This window comes from Juglans microcarpa x Juglans regia, chromosome 6D, assembly GCF_004785595.1.
Source record: "Juglans microcarpa x Juglans regia isolate MS1-56 chromosome 6D, Jm3101_v1.0, whole genome shotgun sequence".
Lineage (NCBI taxonomy): Eukaryota > Viridiplantae > Streptophyta > Magnoliopsida > Fagales > Juglandaceae > Juglans > Juglans microcarpa x Juglans regia.
In genome coordinates, this window is record NC_054604.1 from 28,167,554 (window position 1) to 28,177,387 (window position 9,834).

The following is a 9,834-nucleotide window of genomic DNA, read 5'->3' on the forward strand; positions in this document are numbered from 1 at the left end:
ATGCCTTTAATGATTACTCGATCGATCGAGCTATATTATATATATATATATGTACACATGAGTCCATGACGGTACGTATAGAAGCGATCATGAGAAGACATCAATTCTTGATCTGCCTCCAAGCAATTAGAAGCTATCATGAAGAACCATTAATTTCCTTTAGAAAAAATTACACTTCTCAAACATCTTTCTAATTTATCCCTTTTTAAAAAAATAAAATGCGTATATATATATATATATATATGTATGTATAGTTATTCATCAGGCAATTGTATGATCATTTTTTCATATGCCAGATTTAATTTACGAATAATATATATATATATATGTATATATATAATCATTAATGGTTGGTGTACTATAAACACAAATCAAGAATATAAAAGAAGTGGCCGGGGACATATTGGAGATTCCAATAAAAATTACATTACAAGCTAGAGATGAAATACCGCGTATTGTAAAAAATTATAGACCAAATAAATAAATATATTTAATCAGATGGTTTGATCTCATTTTCCTTGACCAAGCTGAAAACGTATTGTCAAAATGGTGGTTATTTTGTATGTAGTCCAAATACTGAAATATATATATATATATATATATATATATATATATATATAGACACACATATTAGGGAACGGCTCCAGGTGCGTTAACCTCGGAGTGCACCTGACATAATGATTTAAATAAAAAAAAATAAAAAAGTCATTAACTTAGTTTTCTAGGAAAAGAAAATACAAGGTTAAAGAAAGACAAAAAATCAAAATTAAAAAAATAAAATTTAAACTTCAGCAAATATCTAACCGGCTATTAAAGGTCTTTTGGTAAAACATGATCATTCATTAAATTTTACAAAGGAGTTACACGTCAAATGATCAAATGTCTTAAGGACTTTTTAATAAAACAAGATCTTTCACTAAATTCTACAAGAGAGGTACACGTCAAATGGTGAAGGGTTTTAAGGACATTTTGATAAAACAAGACTTAACGAACTTAACGGAAAAACAAGAAAAATTAACGGAAAAGTAACAAAAGTTATTATTCACAGTTTGATAACCACTTATTATAATAGAGTAAATATATTTGTGTGTGTGTATGTAGAGGTAAGATGATTTGAAGCTGCGCGCATATATGTAATCTTAAAAGGGGCAATATAAACTCTATGATATCGGTGAACTTAATGATTGGTATAATTTCCCATTTGGATCTGCATATATCTATGGCACAAAAAATATCACACGGTGGCCGGATAGAATTATATCGATGCATTGGGTTCACCATGCAGCATGCCAGACGTTGGCGTTGATCATGCGGCCGTTGATAAATTTAAAAGATACTATGAGGCTATTGAATCAATTAATGGTATTGTACATGTGTATATTGTCCAAGCTAGCTAGCTAGGAAGCTTGAAGACGTGACGACATGATGATCATGTGATGCCCACGCTCATCATGAACTTGCATGTGTGTGTTTGTGTCTCACACTTTGAACTTTTTGCGACACTGTTGGGACATGAATAGTAGTACCGCTCGGCCAATAAATACATGATGTGAATAACACCCACACACATGACACATGACCTTGTGCTAACAAGTCAAAAGCATGACAGAAATCATGCATGGAGTTGTCTGCGATTATTTTAAAAAAAAATTATAAAATCTGGTTGGAAAGCACATGCAGTAGTACTAAGCACGAAGAAGCAAGCAGACTCATGATTCCCCGCCGGTACTGGGCAGCTGGCATGCAGTAGCTAATTAAACTCGGTACTTATTGCGGTTATCTAGCTAGCTTCTATCATCATTTATTAGGCAAACTCAGTACTTTTTCCGTTTAGGTTATCTGCCCATGCACTCCATCGGTTCGATTGATGGTTCTGTTACTCTAAAGACGGGTGCAGGAGGCCTGTTCCGAAGAATTTCACTACCAAACTGACGTAGATCTCTCAATTTTGCGGTGATCACTGGGAATTATCATGTTGGACGCTGTTACTAAGATGCTCAGCGTGTATTGTTGGCGTGTCTCGTAATGTATTTGTACTTTTTATTTGATTATTGTTGTATTTATAAAAAAATTATATAAAACAATTTTATTATCGTGACTTTCTTAAATTTATTTTATAATAAAAATAATTTTACAATCTGATAAATTATATCAAGTCATATCAGTTTGTAAAATTATTTTTATATAATTCTTTTATGACTATAATATTTCTCATTTATTAATAGACATTCCTTAACCAATAAATTTAAAAAAAGAGTAAATAAAATAGACGAACAGTCAAATTGAGAAAGTAAATCCAGACAATATAGTATCATTTTTCAAATCATGTTTGGGGGCTTGCAATAATGATATATATTTTAAAGAAAATGTTATTCGTAATTACAATTTGTACTATATAACAAAGTGTTGAATTGTGATCAGTTATTGATATATTGAAAATTATGAGATTTAAAATCTAAAATTTGAATTTAAAAAGAGAACATATAAGTGATGAAATAAGTATTCTCTATAATAAGTATTCTCTACGTATTTTTTAAGGAAATATCATTTTTGGTATAAATATAAAAATTTTGCAAATTAATTTTTCAATTCATGATTGTTAGAATTCCGACCGAGCCAAATGCATATATAGTTTTTTTTTTTTTTTTTTTTTTGGATGAAACAAACAACTTCCTTGAGATAATAAATTATTACAGACATATATAATAAGTATTCTCTACCTATTTTTTAAGGAAATATCATTTTTGGTATAAATATAAAAATGTTGCAAATTAATTTTTCAATTCATGATTGTTAGAATTCTGACCGGGCCAAATGCATATGTAGTGTTTTTTTATTTTTTTGGATGAAACAAACAACTTCATTGAGATAATAAATGATTACAGACTTATATATAATAAGTATTCTCTACGTATTTTTTAAGGAAATATCATTTTTGGTATAAATATAAAAATGTTGCAAATTAATTTTTCAATTAATGATTGTTAGAATTCCAACCGGGCCAAATGCATATATAGTTTTTTTTTTTTTTTTTTTGGATGAAACAAACAACTTCATTGAGATAATAAATGATTACATACTTTTATCAAACCATAAGGTTTGAGAAAGAAATTTTGAAATACAATCCCACCACATTTCAATTCTATCAACTCTCCAAACATATCTAGCCAATTGGTGAGCTGCACTATTTCCTTCCCTGTGCACATGAGAGAAAGCACAAGTAGCAAAACAGCTCTTCAAGCGCTGAACTTCAGAAAACAAGACCCCAAAAATAGAATCCAACATTTGATTCTTCTGCAAAGCCTCCACTAGCAACAAACAATCACTCTCCACCATGATATTCGCAATGCCCATAGTAGAACATAACTGGAGCCCTCTAAACACAGCTAGCAACTCGATAGCCTCAGGCACTTCAACTTCAACTTCGCTCATACTTGCAGCCATCACAACCTTTCCTACTTCATCCCTCAAAATAATCCCCACTCCCGTTTGATGGATATCTCCAAATGTAGCCCATCAATGTTCAATTTAAGAACATGCTCTGGTGGAGACACCCAACAGTACTGATGTTTGAGCTGCACCTTTGGCATCACAAGCACTTCTTAATATCTTTGCATAACACAATGCATGATTTGACACAGAAAGAGAGCTAAGACAAAGTTGTTCAAACTCCATTTTATTCCTCCTATGCCAATCCCAAGCGAAACAAAAGAATAAATGCATTTTACTCAGATCATTACCCTCTCCCACCTGCATTGCCATTTCCAGAAAAGTATGACTAGTTGATCCAATCAAGTAAGGGAAATACTGGTGCCATATTTCTTTAAGTTGGGAGCAACCAAACACAGGATGAACTATACTCTCAATAGGATGCAAGCAGAAACTACGTTGAGTATCCAAAATAACCTTCCTTCTCCTCAGATTATCTTTCGAAGGCAGACCCTCCTTACGCGCATGCCTAGCAAAAACCTTTATTTTATTAGGTATCCTTAACTTCCATAGGGACTTCCATAGTCTTTGTTGTATTTCCATCAAAGAAAAACCTGCCCCACCATCTCGTTGCTATGAAAAGATGAATCTGTAACGACTTTTAACTGAGAATTGCCCACTCCTTTCATGATTCCAAACCCATTTATCCCCTGCAGCCCCTGGTAATATTAGAACTTTTAAAATATCAGTTGTTATCTTTTGATTGAAGAAAGACCTAACTTTACCAACATCCCACCAACCTATTTTCTCATTAATGATTGAAGCCACTACATCCTTTCTATTTTGCAAAACCAACCCAGCTTCTCTCTCTAAAGCTCTACAACCTGGAACCCATTGTTCAGTCCAAAATAATGTTGTTTTCCCATCACCAATCCTCCACCTACAACCATCCCTTAACAATTTTTTTTGCTTCCCAAATCCTCCTCAAAATGAGAGAAGGACAATTCCCCAGACTAGCATCCATAAAACTAGACTTTGAGAAGTATCTAACCTTAAGGAGCTTATGCAAAACAAAACTCTCATCCTGCAATAACCTCTGACCTTGCCATGCAAGAAGAGCAAGGTTAAAAGTTCTAAGATCTTTGAAGCCCATACCTCCTCTATTCTTCCCAACACACATATTACACCAACTAACCCAATGAATCCTTCTTTCATTATATTTTTGGCCTCACCAAAATTTAGACATTAAACCTTCCAATTCTGAGCAAAACTGAACAGGCAAAAGGAAACAACTCATAGTATATGTTGGTATGGATAAAACTACAGCTTTTAATAAGATTTCCTTACCCTCTTGAGATAACAATTGTTCCTTCCAACTTTGAAATTTTTGCCAAACCCTTTCTTTAATAGACTGAAAAGCACTAGATTTATTTCTACCAACTATTGGAGGCAAGCCAAGATACCTTTCATAATGTTAAACATCCATGCTTCCCTACAAAAAACAGATCTCATCTCTAACCTCCCTTCCTATATTTCCACTGAAAACCATAGAAGTCTTTTCTCTATTAATTTGCTGACCTGAAACACTTTCATAAATGTCTAAAACAGCTTGCACTCTATTATTCTCTTCCACTTCAACCTTACAAAAAATGACACTTTCATCGACAAATAGCAAATGATTTAAATTAGGAGCTCCCCTACAAATCTTAATCCCTAAAATCTCTGTTTTAACCCAACTTTATTCAGGTTTGTTATAAGACCCTCAGTACACAGTAGAAAAAGATAAGGGGACAAAGGGTCCCCTTGTCTTAACCCCCTACTTGGCTGAATATGCCCTTTTGGTTCCCTATTAACTAAAACTGAGAAAAAAAACAGTTTTCATACAAAACATCACCAATTGAACAAACCCATGCTGAAACCCCATAACTTCCATTACTTTAGCTAGAAAACTCCATTCAACATAGTCATAGGCCTTACTCATATCCAACTTTAGAGACATATACCCTTGTTTCCCCTTTTTTTGTGCTTCAAATAATAAATCAACTCATAAGCTACTAGAACATTATCAATAATTAAACGTCCTGGAGCAAAGGCACTTTGACTATCTCCAATCACACATGGCAAGACAACTTTTAATCTATTAGAAATCACCTTAGCAATTAGTTTATAAGCCACATTACATAAGCTAATGGGCCTAAAATCAGAGACTGTGCAAGGATCCTTTTTCTTAGGAATAAGTGAAATATGAGTATGATTGAGAGTGGCTGGGAAATGACTTGTGTTAAGAGCTTCAAGGGAAAATTCAAGAATGGAATTGCCCACCACATGCTAGTATTTTTGGAAGAACATTGGAGACATACCATTCGGGTCAGGGGCTTTAAAAGGATTCATTTCTGCTAAGGAAGCCAAACCTTCCTAAGTTGTATATCTCTTGCACAACTCTTCATTCATAGAGCTTGAGACTCTACCAGCTAAAGAGACTAGGAACTCAATAGAACCACTAGGATTTGAAGTAGTAAATAGGTTCTGAAAATAATTGACAATAGCTCGATCTCTTTGCTCCCCATACTGCCATTCCCCAGTATCATCCTTAATTTTAAACAAACAATTCTTCTTCCTCCTTTGAGTTGCCTTCATGTGAAAATACTTTGAGTTCTTATCCCCTTCTTTTAATCATAGTGCCTTTGACCTCTGCCTCTACATCACCTCTTCCCTTTCCAACCATTTTTGAACTTCTTCTCTAGCTTGATGATGGTCTGCCTTTTGTTGCCCTATCGGATCCTCTACACTCAACAACTCCATATTTTGTTTGGCCTTAAACAACTGCTTTTGAACATTACCAAAACAATTTTTATTCCACCTTTGCAATTCAGTCCCACAATCCTTTATGAACCCCATAACCTCTCCCATATTGGTATTCAGCATACCCCTAGACCATGTAGCCCTAATAATGTCTTCACAAGCTTTCTCCCCCACCCACATCTCTTCAAATCTAAAAAGTTTGTTAGGCCTAATCTGACTCCCGTGACCCAAATGGGAACATGATCTGAATAAGCAACCAAACCATGAGTAACAAAAGCATTAGGACATCTACTCCACCACTGAGAGTTTACCAAAACCCTATCAAGTCTTTCACATACAAATCGAGACCCTTCTCTCCTATTACTCCATGTAAACTTATTACCTCGATACCCTATATCCCTTAGTGAACAATCACTAATCATATCCGTAAAAGCTACCACTTGTCTCTCAAGCCTAACATTACCACACCATTTTTCATGATGGTACAAGATTTCATTAAAATCTCTTAATACCATCCAGGATTCCCCATTTTGTCTACCCAAAGATAGCAACAAATTCCAAGTTCTTACCCTTAATGAAACCTCAGGGTAACCATAAATACTAGCAAATATCACGACCCTTGATCAGAATCTTCCTCAATAAGCACAACAACATGACATTGTGAATAACTAAGAACAGACAAATTTATTTCCCTACCCCACATCAGTGCAAGCCCCCCTTTCCTTCCAATACAATCAACGACCAAACAATTGACAAACCCTAACTTGAACTTACATACCTTAAATGCTTGAGCTTTAAGATGTGTCTCTTACAAAAACAGGATTTCGAGACCTTCCCTCCATACAAGGTTGCAGAGGGTACGAATGCCCTGTGGGTTCCCAAGCCCACAGGCATTCCAGTTTAAAATCTTCATGGTTGTCGACAATGCTGATCAATAGCCACTGCCAATTCAACATCAACAATCGAAATCCCATTTGAAACAACCTCCACCTCTGAAGCCCTCATCTTCGCCAAACGCCCCTACCCTTCATCAATGACAAGAAGTCCCTTTCTCTTTTTGGTAAGAGAAGACCGTTGATGGCCTTCAAAATTAGACTTTGGGGAAGGAGAGGACAACGATAGTCATTTCCACTTACGACTATGCACCCCAGCGGGCCTACCATCCCCCTTATGGCCCATCAGCTCCCTCTCATTTTGCCAAAACCCATGTGGCCTCAACCAATCAGTAGCAATTGGCCCAGCCCGCAATAAAATAGCAAATGACCCCGGTTTTTAAACACTCATTACCTCTTCAACATCATCTGCTTCCAATTATTTAAAAATAGCATAATCAGCTCCTGGAATCTCGCCACCCCCAATAACCTCCACATCAAACAGCATTTCAGAATTTGGCATCGTAACATCCTCTAAGATTGTTGTCAAAACCTCAGGCCTTCAAATATCTTGTTTCGTTGACCTCGCAACACTAGCTGAGGTGGTGCCCACGACAGTATGCACCGGAGCATCCCCCACTGGAGCTGTCATAGCCATTGGAGATTCACGTTGGTCCATCGTCTTTGATGCCTTTGTTTCCCATGAACGCCCCTATCTAAACTAATCCCCATAACTAGTCACACGCAAGCATGCACCATACGGGAAAACCTCAGCACCTTCCTCAGGAACATGTAATTTCCTCAAGCTGCACTCCTTTTCACCATGCCCCAAGTAGCCACACCAGTAACAGAAATTAGGCAATTTCTCATACAAGAACCTCACCCACACTAAACTTCCTTCACCCATCGAAAACTTTGTACCTCTTAGGAGAGGCTTTGAGATATCAACAACCACCCGAACTCTCAAAAATTCACCCAGAGCCAATTCCCCCTTCTCCAGATCCACCTCCTCAACTCGCTTAAGTTTCCTGCCAATAAGGCCCTCTAAAAATTCATTCCTCTCCCGTAAAGGGAGATCATGGATTCTCACCCAAAAAGTGGCTTCAGTGAGATGAATTTGATGTACTTGCTCGCTACCATCCACTTCTTCTACCAATACGAGATGCTTATCAAAATGAAAATGAATCCCTTGCATTGGACGCCATGCACGATGCATAGTCACCTTAAAAGCCTCCCTATTAAAATGCTTTTCAGTCAACAGAGACATGAACAAACCTTTTCCCCCACATAGGGAGATATTCTCCAAACATCCATCATCCACCATCACTTCCTCCTCATCCATCGTATCCCTCAGCAATGAAACTATACTGAGATAGTAAAAGGCCCCTATGAAGCCCTAGAGCCAAAGTGGAAACCCTAAACCTCTCAATATTTTCTAATACAATTGCATATATAGTTATGACTTGAGGCAGCTAGCTATTATTTCAACGAAGTGAGAAGATTGTATTTTTTTTAAAATTCAATTGTGCTCTTTTTCTGTCTTCTAGACGTCTATTTTGTTAACTCTCAACTTCTAGACAACTTTTGTGCCGACCTAAGGTCTTCGTGAAGCAGGGATATTATTTGGACAAAGTCTTATAGAGATAAGACATAAAATTCTCAAAATATCTGGTAATTTTAGTCTCAAATTACATCATTCAAATATAAAATGCTTTTCAATTTCAAATCATCAAATTTTTATCTAATCATTATCTAATTATTATCTAAACACAAAAATTAATACAATTTTTACAAACTTCAAAATAAAACACACAAATCAATACAACTTTTATAAACTTCAAAATAAAAAATTATATTCAAACAAATTTTTAACTTTATAATATTTTTTTTCTCATTTCCTGAAACTTAATAAAATATCTTAACATAAACTATTTTACTACCATTCAAAGAATTTTAAAATACTCCAATTAGTGTCCAAAGAGCCGACCTAAAATACAATTAGACCCACTTAAGAGTGTGTAGGGTTGTGCATCAGGATCCGGATCTAGATATCTGGAAAGATCCGGATCCGGACCCGGATCTGGCTTCTTAAAAGCAGGCGAATATCCGCCCGGATAAACCCGGTCAAATCCCGAGATTGAAACCAGATATCCAGATTTTATACCTTTTTTTTTTTTAACAAATCTTTTCAACACTTTGAAAACCTTTTTTTTAAAACACTTCTTTTATACTTTAAAAAGGCTTTTTTAAAGGCCTGATATTTGGATTTTATACCCCTTTTTTCTTTAATTAAATCTTGTTAACATTTTTAAAACTTTTAAAAAAAAAAAAAAACTTTTCAACACTTTTTAAAAGGCTTTTTTATAGGCCTTTATGTTTATTATTTTTTATAGGCATTTTTTATATAATGAATATTTTTATAGGCATTTTTTAAACTTTTGTTATTGCCTTTTCAAATTTTTATAAAATAAAATAAGTAATAATAGACATCAACATACACAATACACTACATACTTTACATTGTTGCTTACATCATAATGCAAAAAATCAACTTTACAAGGAACAAATAGTGAAAAATTTAAAAGTAGTAACAAAGAACTGTGGAATAACATTTGAGGTCAAGCCCCCTATCGTATACATTGTGAGCTGTGGGAAACAAAGAACTGAAAATCAGGAAGATTAGTAAAAAAAAAATCATAACCCAAATGATATGCATATATATAGAGAGAAA